This window comes from Hylaeus anthracinus, unplaced genomic scaffold, assembly GCF_026225885.1.
Source record: "Hylaeus anthracinus isolate JK02 unplaced genomic scaffold, UHH_iyHylAnth1.0_haploid 12002, whole genome shotgun sequence".
Taxonomy (NCBI): Eukaryota; Metazoa; Arthropoda; class Insecta; order Hymenoptera; family Colletidae; genus Hylaeus; species Hylaeus anthracinus.
In genome coordinates, this window is record NW_026534349.1 from 15,796,289 (window position 1) to 15,809,581 (window position 13,293).

A 13,293-nucleotide genomic window follows, 5' to 3' on the forward strand; every position below is an offset into this window, starting at 1 on the left:
TTTTGCACTTTGGTATCAGGAGAACATCATATGCGAAGAGGTGGCACGTTTGCGCCAACGAGCAGGCAACCGGCCCGACATAACTGTAAGTGTAGGCAGCCTAATTCAAGGGGCTAATTTGCGGTATGTTTTGATATCAGGAGAACATGATATTCGAGGAGGTGCGACGAGGAATATTTGGTATGTATGTAATTCTGGCTTGAATTTTACTCATGGTATCAGGAGAACATGATATGTGTAGAGATGGCACAGATTTTAATTCTGGCATGAAACTTACCTTTTGTGTCAGGCGTATATGATGAACGGGGAGGTGGCACGAATGAAATTTTAGCCTGAATTGTACTCCTGGTAATAGGACTCATGGGTAGGTATCTTTTGGGGTGTGAATTGAAATAAATAAGACATGGTTTCTCCTTCTATGTTAGTTTATTAAAACATGTAGAGTAATGATACAGAAAATTTCAAGAAAAATTGAGTTTAAAACTGTTACGGCAAAAGTTAGAATCTTGATCTTGTATATGTATGTATTTATTGTGTATGAGTATATAATATATTATATATGAAGAATATGAAAAATCGCCTGGACTCCAAACTTTTGAAATGCAACTTTGTTGAAATCGAGCCTCACTATTTTTTATTGTTTGAGGGGTACGTTGCGCAAGATTGTTGAACTTGTCTTCGCTCAAACTTCCTACAATATTGCAATTTGAGAGGGGGAAATTTAAAGATGATGATACCAAGAAATTGAGGTAAATTAAAGAGAAATATGCCAGGAAATGAAGGGAAATGTTATAGAAAATGAGGGAGAAAATTAAGGGAAAGTGTACGAAAAATGAAAGGGAAATGAATGGAAATTTATGGAAAAATGTAGAGGAAATGAAAGGAAAATTGTGAGAAATTATTGGAAAATTAAAGCATTGATGAGTACTATTTTTAGGATGAAGTTGATATTTAGAGATAAATTCCAGCTAACGTTGTTGCATTATGCCAAGAATTGACTAAATATCCACTCGATCTCATTCACTTCGTTTCAAACAGTTGTCATTCGCACTCAGCTATACGATTCACGCGCTCAAACATCTCTCGTATCAACGGTAATGCATGCATACACTCCCGAGATTCGGGGTTGCGCTACTTCTACCTATAAGTCCCCCCCATAACCTTAAAATTGAGAGATTTAGCAACGAGAGCAAAATTATTGACTCGAATTCCCACGAGAGCCGCCTGTACCTCGTTGGACAATGATTTCGCCTGTGGCTGCGGTTACCCCTCGAGATGCGACGTCATGCTCATGTCCAAACCTCGTGTACCACGGTAGAATTAGTGGTACGCGAGTTATTGGCGTCTCCGCAGTTTCATCCAGAGGTCTTTCCCGTTTGCTTCGCTTCTACGTCCTCTCATTTACCCGTCGTCCTCGGCGAAATCGTCTCGACTACGGCAACCATCGACGTGCAAGTATTGCTCGGCTGCCTGAAATTAAAACAACATACTGGTTAATATAGTCGACTCGAGTGAAGTTTCAATGTAAAGGGAAATGGGGGAAGATCTACTCTTCGTATCAGAAAGCATGGACAGCAGATTTGATGTTCAGATTTATTCTTCAATTACAGGAAAACAGAATTGTAAAAGAGACCCTTATTTTCAAATTCTCGAGTACGAGTTTGTAACCGCTTATTAGGAACTTAAGTTACTTGAGTGTATTTTAAAAATGTAGAAAAGAATTGTTTAGATACATATATAGTACATGTTGATTTAAGAGTTACTTTTAAGATGTCACGATTTGAATAAACAAGATTATTACCAAATACCGTCTATTGCTTTCGAAAGTCTGCAAGTCACTATACCAGACTTTGTCTTCCCACATTCTCACCCCCAGTCTTTCAAACACTTCGTGTTTTATTAAGGAACAAAGGAACAAAATCCTAAAGCCCCATTTCGTAGAATCCTTCATTTCGGCAGCGTTTCTATTAGAACAGAAGGAGGCTGCGAAACCTTGATTCCCGTTTCAAAATATCGAAATTATTCCAATCAGGGAGGGAATCGGGTCTCCCTGTCACGTCGTCTTTGTCGGTATGTTGGGCGCATCGAGTTTGCGGGGCTAGCTAGATGTAAATCAAGTTTGTATAACCCTTCGTTTGGCTGCAACGAATCGGAAGCCGCAAGATCTCGAGCGTGCGGAAAAGCTTTCAACTGAAATAGACTCTCGAGCGCCGTATTCGGTCCGCTCTTTCCGAAACGATATTTCCGTGAAACTTTGCGCGGGACGCTGCTGGCTCGCTCGCTTTATTATATTTCGTCCTCGTTCAGCGGCTGCGCTTAATGCCGGCCGCGTAGAGGGTTCAGCCGTATTTATCAGTCGGAAAGCCGCGGTCCGCGAACAGATTTGAAAGTAAAATAAACGGGTTTCCTGTGTGTTGGTGGGAGAGAGGGAAAGATAAAATATCGAAGTAAAGTTTGAAAAATCGCTGGGAAAAATAAATATGTCGAATACGGGCGGGTTCCGTAGTGGTTCTGTCGATGGAAAATGGTGATACGTAACGGTACAGCCGCGCCAATTTACGGCTAACGAATATAACGCCCGCGTGAAATCGCTGCCAGGCTGTTGGTGTAAGTACGCGAGCACGTTATACCGTTTGTTTTTCGAACAAACGGGATTCGTACGATCCAGTTATCATCGGGCGGACACGCCGCCGCGTGACCCGACCGTGAATACGCGGCCACGTAATCGCCTCGGCGCCCGTCAAAGGGATTTCTGGAACGCGCTTTTAAGAAGTTCAGTTAACAGAGGAGTTTAGCTTGTCAAGGGAAAGCAACTTCAACCGAGAACTTTCCCAGGGAAAAATCTCGCTCGCGTCGATGCAGATTTCGTTCAACTAGGTCGCGGCGTTCTTCCGTCTTCATCGATTCGGGGAATGCGCGTCAGACCGAGCTATTCGATCCGGCTGACCGAAAGTTAGGCGCGTTGAACTCGTTCACATATATAAATAAATTGTTACCTGTTGGAGTGGACCACTTGGACAACGATTACCTACAATTTGCATCCGTGATGAGATCAAAGAGAACTCTATTATCCCTTGAAATGAAGTAAAAAAATTTCTTACGAAATGTTTTGATGGATTTCTATTGAAGAAACTTGTTTAGATTAAATGATAGGTTTCATGTTTCCAAATGTATGTTTGTATAAATATGTTCATGTATACAGGGTGTCTACGTATAAGTTCGGAAATACGCAGGGTGTCAATTGTACAACAAATTTCCAACAAAAAATTACTCTTAGAGATATTCTTTGTGTCGCCTTATTCTCGAGTATTTTCACTTTTAATATTTTTTCTGCGTTTTCGACTTGACACTCTTTAACTCCACGTCATAACTCCACCAAATTACAGTGCAAACTTAAAACTAAGTACACCATTCGAAAGAGCGTTAAATCTCCCATCTCTCTGATGCCAAACCAAAATTTATTACGTAGATTTAACAAGTGAAAAATTAGGTTAAACTTCACATTGTGAAAATTTTTAAAAATTTGACTTTTTCTGTATTCGATTTTCGGTTTCAAAGACATAGTTGTTTGGTGGTCACTCTTCGAGAAAAACTTCCTCGAAGTCTCAGCTTTTGAACCGTATTGTCAAAAAAAAATGTACGGTGGTATTTTAGGGAGAAAATTACGTTTAAATGCAGAGAAGCGTGGGTTGTTAGGTGAAAATCGATATTTTTCAACAAAAATCGACTTGTCACTTTAAAATTAGCTTGACATCGGGTTTGATGTATTTTTTTGTGATACTCCCAAGCCTCCCCAATTAGGAAAGAAACCGATTTTTTGACACCTCAAGTCTCTCCCAGCCGTGTGTAGAGTCTGAGTGCGAGGTGAATAATAATTGTTTTTGAACATGTATCCATAGTATTTTCGTTTTTAGAGATTATTTAATTAAAATTAACCTCGGTGTACCGATAAATGATATGGAGATTGGAACACGATTGATTTCACACAGGAAAAAATCGATGTTTTCGGCGCAGGTGAACCGATGAGTTTTGATTTAGAAACCGGGCATTTTGAACGCTTTTCTGCATTTAAACGTAATTTTTTCCTTAAAATACCACGGCACAATTTTTTTTGACAATACGGTTCAAAAGCTGAGACTTCGAGGAAGTTTCTCCCGAGGTGTGCCCGCCAAACAACTATGTCTTTGAAATCGAAAGACGAATACAGAAAAAGTCAAATTTTTACAAATTTTCACAATGTAAAGTTTGACCTAATTTTTCAGTTGTTAAATCTACGTAATAAATTTTGGTTTTGCATCAAGGAGTTGGAAAATTTATCGCTCTTTCGAATGATATACTTAGCTTTAAATTTGCACTGTAATTTGGTGGAGTTATAACGTGGAGTTAAAGAGTGTCAAGTCGAAAACGCAGAAGAAAAATTAAAAGTGAACATACTCGAGAATAAGGCGACACAAAGAATATCTCTAAGAGTAATTTTTTGTTGGAAATTTGTTGTACAATTGACACCCTGCGTATGTCCAAACTTATACGTAGACACCCTGTATATAAATATATATAATGACATTTATAATGACAAATTCATATGGTAATATCAAAACCATTAGTTAATTTAATCAAGCTTCTTCAATAGACATAGAGGGTACGAATATTTATGGGATTGACTGTATATCAGGCAACACGCAATTATAAAACAAATACACTTATCGACGTTACGTTTATGTAAAGTAAAATTCATTTCGGTAGATGACAACCAAGTCACCCTTTCACGTAAGTTTACGCAGGTAAAAGTAAATTGAATATCCCAATAAATAGAAAATAATTTCTTTAATCAATGTCGCCCAACGATGTACCTCAAGTGGAGACGTCGCGAACTACCCGAATGACAAAATTAATTTTGACAAGCGTTCTCGATGAAACACGTCATCGTGCACGGTTTCGAATCAACGGAGTCTCTTGCTTCGCCGCTATTGAATAGAATCTATTTCCGTGAAACCTTTGCTTCGACGATTCGCCTTTTCACCATTCATCCGGAACGGTACTTGAAACGGTAACTCAAATTTGCTTTGACGTCGCGCCGTTAACAAGAGTATTTAAGCTAGCACAGCTGTCTCCTCGACGTTGCGACAGTTTAGATATTACGAATAGCTACTTTAAATTAACGAAGATCTCGCAACGATCCGTGGCCCGTTCGTGTTCCTCTCGGAACAGTTTTTCGTCGTTAATCGTCGCGGTAATCGAGTCGTGCCTCAAAAACGAGCCTCAAAAATATCCTCAAAAAAATGCTTTCAGCGACGTGCTAAATAAAATCTCGTAAACAGCTGCGCCGATTCACATAGAAATTTTCGTAGGTATACTCAAGAAACCGCATAAAATGTTCGTAAGGATTTATAGAAAAAAAAATTTACAGGCTTCGTGTACACGCAAGAGTTGGAAAGATTGAAAATCAAGTGACAGGATATCTCACGACTAACTGATCGCGAACCACCATCTGCTGCACCATACTTAATGATTTCCGGCGACAGGACATTTTTTTCCTCAGAAAACCCCTTCGTTGGTTTGTGACGTACTAAGAGCCAATTGTAACGCAACATTTTTTTGTTGCTACAGTAAAATCTCCTTAAATGATAAAACGAAATGTTCTAAATATGTTTATGGATATTATAAATCAATAATAAAATGTCCTTTTCACTAGAAAACGTAAATATTATTCCAAAGAATAAGGTATACACATAGTGGTTCATCCTATGGACGCGTATCGTTCGCTTGACTAATCTAAATCTAATTTCACTTTACATTTTACACTTTTCCACTTTGCACTTTACACTTTTGCACATTACACTACACTTTTCCACTTTGCACTTTACACTATACACTTTACATTTTTTATATCTAAAGACCTTATTACCAGTTCGCAGCCATTAGCTCGATATTATTCATGACGAACGATACTTCGATAATACCAATTACCAGATCTCACGACGTGGAGGTTGCTGCGATTGGAGATCCGGAGATAGAAGGAATCTATCTAAGGAATAGTAATACATACGTAGATGCGTATTCTACATAGAGTCAACGAACTTAATACTAAGCCGTGGAAATGAAAGAAAGCAAACTCCCTTTGATTTGCAAAGTTTAAGTCTGGCTCTGCCAAATAACTATTTGAACTAAATGGAAGCTAAAAATGGAAATCGCGACACGACGCGACCACGTAAGTGAACTTACAGAGTCAGTCCCGTTTCCTCTTGGTGGGCCTGGTTCGAGAGGAAGACAATCAACGTCTCCGCTCAGTACGCTACTCCCTGTATACCTGTTGCCGAGGGCCCGGTCCTGACCTTACAGTGTACGACGTAGGTAGCACCGTGTCGGGGCGCCTGACCCTGGCGATACCAGGTACGTCTCACGATCGTAGAGTCTGAGACGGAGTTCTACTCCTGCACATCGTCAGGAGTCCAGGGGCCGACTTGCACCCGTCTTGCTGCACTTTTGGCCTTACTGTGCATCACCGAGAACCTGGACTTCGCCTGACGTGTGCAGAGAGTAGAAGATTTCTCGGAGGCGTCGAGGGTCTCTCTCTCGAATCGGACGCACCAGAGGACGGCAACCGACCTCGGCCAGCCACACGGTTGGTCACTCTGGTTATAGCATCAAGCAGTAGTGACCGAAGTGGAGAACGAGGTTGCGAGTCCAGTATGGACTTACGAACAAACAAAAGAATTGAACAAATGATTAATAATTATTTGACAGAGGGTAGACACTTGTACACGCATGCCGTAAAAGTAAGCAAACTAAACTAAGATATCCATAAGCAATACCAAGTTACGATAACTACGGGAAACTACACTACGCAAAAATAGGAGGGACGCGAGACGCGATCGCGAGATCCATATCGACCGAAGGATCGTTGAAGAATGAGCTCTCGCCCCTCGTATGCCTGTGTCAAGGGTCGCGGCTCGCTATCGAAGCAGAAAAGGGGAAGGGCGAACAACAACCGCGTGACATGTCGATTCGTAGGCTCGTTTGCTCCATCCACAAAAAAATGTACTATACATTATTACCCACAGCATAATCATATTTCCCATCATTGTTTAAATAATAAGTATTGTTAATAATTAAATTAACTATTGTCAGAAATTAATATTTAGTTGGTGCAATCAGCAGATATTAAAATATTGACAAATTTCTCACGATTAATGTTTCGAATGAATACTTATTCCTAACCGTAATTGTTGTTAATATTTAATTGAACACTGAATGATACTGTATGTATCATAAACGTTTCATTAATTCGGATTAAGTTTTAATTGTTCGAATCAGTAGATATTAAAATATAAAAAAAATATCTCACGACAAGCTGTGTAACGGGACATATTTATTCTGTTACTACCCACTCATTTCATCACCTCACAGCATCTTTCATCATATAACAGGATATGAATTTCGGCTGTTCAAAAATAAAAAGATTTTCGATCTTAAAAAGGTGATGCGGAGAATGCCGCGCGTTAGAAGTATAACTTCTTAGACACAATGTTGACATTATATTAATTCTTCCCAGATGTTTGGAAGGAGGTGCAAGGAGCCTGCGATGCAATGATATTATCCTCGCGAGTCTACTATGTATATCATTTTCAGAATAAATATTATTGTCAGAATAATATTATTGTTAGGAGCATTTATACCTATAACATCAATAATGGGATTGTGATAACTAAAAAAACATCCGACGTCGTATAAGAAGTTGCACATGAATAATGATAAAGTTGAAGGAAATGGATATTCTTGATTATCCCTAAGAAACTGAAATCAACGTACTTTCGTCGAATCGTATTGCTTTACACTTTCGATCGAAGATATATAATAGAGAGGAGTAGCTACGGAGACGTGACGAAACGAGGCTGGGTCATTGCGCGGTCCAACTTGTAAGCTGGGAAACGCCAAGAGGAAAGAAGCGTCGCTATTGTATCGAGAATATTTCACGGCGACTCCATCGACTACCGTACCGGTCTCCTTCTATTGTTACGCTGCTGCGAGTTTCCCGATACTTGGCATTATATTAAATTATTATAGCGCATACGGGTCGGCGCTTCTCCTCGAGGACGTCGTCTGGACGACCACGTAATATCGTCGCACGATCTACGCAGGAGTCTGCGAAAAGCTGCTTTGGGAAGCACTGGAAATCGATACGCTCCTCGAATTGTTTAACCGAGCGTATTAACGCAACCGCCCACACAAACGGTGTTATTAATTGAACCACGAATCGCGTTCGATCTTCGAATACAGAAACGTTGTTCTCCGATTGCCTTCTGTTCGTGTTATTAATCGCTGACGGATAAGCCGGCCGGTGAAATGACGCCTAAACATCCAAAGAAGCAGCCGAGAGCTGCCTAAAATATTTGATTTTTGTTTCGTTTGGTACGAGTTTTTACCCAAAGTAATATCGAACATTGTAGCTTCATACTGTGTCACTTTTCATATACATACAGTCAATCCCATCCATGTTTGTACCCTTTATGTCCATTGAAGAAGTTTGACTAAATTGCATAACAGTTTTTATATTACCAAATGAATTTTTCATTATAAATATGTATATGAATAAGCTTATACAAACAAAAAAAACAATTAAAAAGTTTGTATTTATAAAAACATACACTTGGAAACATCAAACCGACCATTTTAATGTACGCATGTTTATGGGACTGACTTTATATAGGTGACAGGGCAGGCATAGTCACTAAAAAACTAAATAAATTAATCGTGAAGATGAAACGTTAAAGAAAATATATCTACATGAAATGTGGGAATCTTTTGAAGTCGTAAAAATAAGTACAAGTTTAAATTGAATAAGAATAAATTTCAATTATATAGAAACAATACGTTAGATTCATATTTTTCGCAAATATTGTATAGCAGTCAACATTTTACATAAAAAGCAGAAATGAATTTTTCTCAGTCTCCAAGATTTACGAAAACAACATCAAAGGAAAATGTTGGAATATTTACTAAACAGCAACATGTCATTTTACTACAAAAATAAATTTACTGAGAACATATGTATATAACGTTATATCTATCACTACTGAATAACGAAAGAGAAAGTTTTCGTTTAGGCTATGGCCTACCCTCTCAACTTCCTGAGAGAACACTTCCTGTTGAGAAAACCCACTTTCCTCGTTTAGAAAAGATCACAGTTTGCTCGTGACAATTTAGCGAATAAAGCTAAAGTTAATCGATAAATTCAGTATTTTATTATTTACTTATACCTCATTTCTAATAAAAAAAAAATTGAGAATGAGGATTCGTTTCATCGGGAATAAATACTCATTGAGCGTATTTTTGGACGATTGGGTGGCACTTCCTCGAAGAAGGCGCAGTGATATCCTAATCGCCGGAAGCGATTTGCCCGGTGCAGCCGCTGATCAGGCTGTTACGTTAATTCGAGTCGATTATCATCCCCGTGGCCGGACAATATTTAGCGGGCTCAGGTCGCACTATGAAGTGCTGCGGTTTTGCTCGCATGCTAACCTAAATTCATGGGATGTATTTACGCCCGCATACTCGCGTGCGCGTCTCTGGATCGTTCCAGCCAACACCGCGACGCCTCGCCACGCCACCCGTTCGCACCCCTCTTGGAACGAGCCCCCGTCAATTCAATGCCCCTTGCTTACCCTGTCGCTATCCCTAGGGGCTTTAATAACGCCGTTGTCCCATCGACCCGTCTCCTTGAGCGAACGGAACGCGATCGGACGGAAGCTAAGGCGTCTCTGTTCGTTCTCCTTACTCCGCGCGTCGTTTAGCGTCGCGCTGGCGCAATCGCCTATGAAATCTATAATTTCGTTTACGAATTAGGTCTTCGTTGAGCCAGAAATATTTTGGAGCAACAGGTCTCTCGAGTTTGATCTCGAGCAATGGAAATTTCTATCGGAATTCGCCAAAAATAATATCGTTCGTCCATTATTTGCTCTCTCGACTGTTATTCGATGCGACGCGGGGAGAAAGTATACTGTCGAGGGGTAAAGATCGACCCTCTCTGGTCTTTTGCATTGCAGGACCGTGACTGCGAATATTTTTAATGCGAATTTCAGGAGTGGTTTATCTAGAGAGGACTCCGTCGTATTATTTATTTATCCGCGCGATTCTATTTTATTAACATTTTGCATTCGAGAGGTGACTCTCAGTCACCATTAGATTTCACGCAGCAAATATACAATACCTACTGTTTCTCTAGGTTTAATTTGTTTGGAGCTCGAAGTGTCGATAAAATGATTGTTGGCGAGGTAAAGATGACCTTATTCTAAAATCTAGATAGCTTGGAATTCATGGCAGTAGAATGCTAAGAAACATCTCGAGTTGCTGGTAGATACCAGAAAAAAGTGCCAAGGGGTGATATTGACTGAGATACAGTACAACTTATTCATGTCAGACCATTTCTCGCCAATTCTACTTATGGAGTTCGTTAATATTGTCTGGGGTACAATACAACTCGTTCATGTCTGGCCATTTCTCGCCAATTCTACTTGCGGTGATCGTTAACCCCTTGCACTCAAGAGGTGACTCTCAGTCACCATTAGATTTCACGCAGCAAATCTACAATACCTAATGTTTCTATAGGTTTAACTTCTTTGAAGCTCGAAGTGTCGATAAAATGATTGTCGGCGAAGTAAAGGTGACTTTATTCTTAAATCTAGATAGCTTAGAACTCGTAGCAATAGAATGCTAAGAAACATCTCCAGTTGGTGGTAGATACCAGACAAAAAGGCCTCGAGTGCAAAGGGTTAACAAAAAATAACCGGAACTTTTGTTCCGTCTTTTTGAAGTATCGTGTCGAATTTTGTGGCAGAAGGATTCATCCGAAATTCGAATAATCATCAAAGTTACGTCCCGTAAATTTTGAACCTTTACTCATTATGCCATGTAAAATTATGTACGACAAGCCGTACAATTATTTCGATGCTTTAATTCCGTGAATTTTTGTAAGCTTCGCGAGTTGATCGCGATGGTAACTAGCTATCTGTACTCGAAAAGGTTTAAACGCCTAATCGATTGCCGAGAAATCGATCAACCGATGGAATCGAGACGCGGAATGGTTAGACGGGTATTCGCAATAGGGGATCGACCTTTTTACGAAGTCGATCTTTAATTTAAAAGACCAATTAGAGTTGCAACGGTCGATGCCCGCGATAGTACTCTTTTGAAAAGGAACGCGCAAATAGCCGTTGACGTCAGTGAAGCTTGCACACGATTCTGCACGATCTTCAAGCTATTGGCCTCCTCGTAATAGTTCGCTAATAAGATGCTCCTGGCGAATCGTATCGCGGAGTCGCTATTGAATCGGCAGGGCGAGCATTGCATACTTAATGAGACGCACCTAGGGTCCACGTAATTAGATGGTGCGGTCAAAGTACGCGATTACGTGAATACATTTTCGTGCGAGGTCACGATGCTGTTTATTAACATATCGTCGAAAAGTCTCGTTAATCCTCGGAGGCTGAAAAGTAGAGGCTTCTGAATATCCTGCTGGGACTATTCTTTAGGTACCGATTGTGTCGTTCTTTATCTATTGTCATGTTGTGGTTTCCTTTAACACTAAATCCACCGACCCTTTAATTGTTTTCACCTACTTCTACCGTGATCAGACAAATGATTAGTCTTAACGACACTTTTATCGATTAAATGGAAACATATTTTACGTGGTATTTAATTGAATGATGAATGGAACTGTACGTCAGTTGTATATAATTAAATACTATATAATAAAAGTTTGAAAAGGTTCACCACTAGGTTCGACCAGTGGTGAACCTTTAAAGTAAAGGCAGTAAATCAATCAGCAATAATACTTGTTCAAATTTAATTATTTCGGAACTCGAAGTGACAATAAAATGAGGCAAAGCTGTCATGGCCTGATTTTCAAATCTCAAATTAGTTTAATCTGAGCTTGATGCCGAGAATGCCAAGAAAGCATCTCGAGTTGCTGGTAGATACCGGAAAAAGAGTCCTTGAGTGCAAAGGGTTAATTCTTGAAGACTAAAGGTGAGAGGGCAGCGTCGATCCCTCGAATCGGAATGCTTTGCCGTAACATTTTTCAAGGATCAGCTCAAATTCTTCAGCTAATTTTCACTCGTTCTTTATTTTCCTCGCGAGTTTATACTGTTTGTATTCTCTTTTTTTGCTGCACAATTTACGTCGAAGGTCTCCTTGGGAATCTCCCGATCTGATAACTGGGTCCTAAAAATCGATAATCAGCGAAAGTACTTTATCTTCAACGGCAACGAGCGGTACTCGATGAGAGACTCCATTTTTTTGCTTCGTACTATATTGAAAATAGAAGGCGAGAGATGTCATTGACTCCGCCGATGAAAGCAGCTTTTCGTGGATCTTTTTGTATCGCGATAAGGATCGTTCGACGAGGAGGAGCCTTTGAAGAAAATCGCGGTTCGACCGCGTAATGCGACACGAGGCGTTCAAAGGACCCTATTCAATATCGAAAAATAAAAATGACTCGTTCCTTCTAGCCTTCGAACATTTATTTAATGTAGGCCATTTTAAAGTCGTTACATCTTTCTCTTCTCGACAATATTGAATTAAGGCATTTTTATGCTTTTGTAATCAGTCTACGAATATGACAATTCCAGTAGTTTAAGATATCAGCGCGTGTCGCTCAGGATCTGCTAACTCACTCATCAGCAAAGTCTACGTATTTATTTAAGCAGACCGTAACTCGGAGGAAATTCCATTAGATCTTTGAACTAAATATATATCGACAAACTATCGATTCAATCGAGCCTGTGGAATCCATTGATATCTGATAGCATCCAGTGTCTCTGAAGAAATTCCGTCTGTATGAATATGTACACAAGTTGATCGCTGTATCTCTAGCACCTCGACTCGTTGATGATTCGACTCAGAATTTCTACTTCCTCATTTTTGTGCATACTTTTCTTAAGGAGTTAGTCGCAGTCAGGAAGAGGAAAAACAACATTTCTTTGTGATTTTTTTTTTAGTTATTAAATAATAATTTGCATAAATAACAATTAAGTATATTATAAAGTATATTTTAAAGAACTAAAAAACATTTTTTGTTTTACGAAACGTTTAATTTATATCGTCGTAACAGCCGATGACGTAGACGATGATTTAAAAACATAGGTTTGCGGTGAGCAAGATTTCTCTACACTGATTTACCTGGAAACAAAAGCAAAGGTAGATTTCGAAAATATATTAGTCTAGCGGGTTCCTGAACGAAGGATTTTGGAAAAAATCAATTTAAACAAGATGGCGTACATTTGAAGTTGATTTTTG

General features: G+C 39.5%; 1 long non-coding RNA gene across 2 annotated transcripts in view; it reads right to left on the bottom strand.

The window, feature by feature from the left end:
- Positions 1-431: 431 nt before the first annotated feature.
- The window catches only part of LOC128892563 (uncharacterized), a 124,069-nt gene continuing 111,207 nt past the window's right edge, over positions 432-13,293 (bottom strand). The window contains exon 5 of one of the 2 annotated variants that reach the window (XR_008461095.1): positions 432-1,470. This is a non-coding gene — a long non-coding RNA (uncharacterized LOC128892563). The remainder of the gene's footprint in view (positions 1,471-13,293) is intronic. The other variant, XR_008461096.1, reaches the window with a different exon arrangement.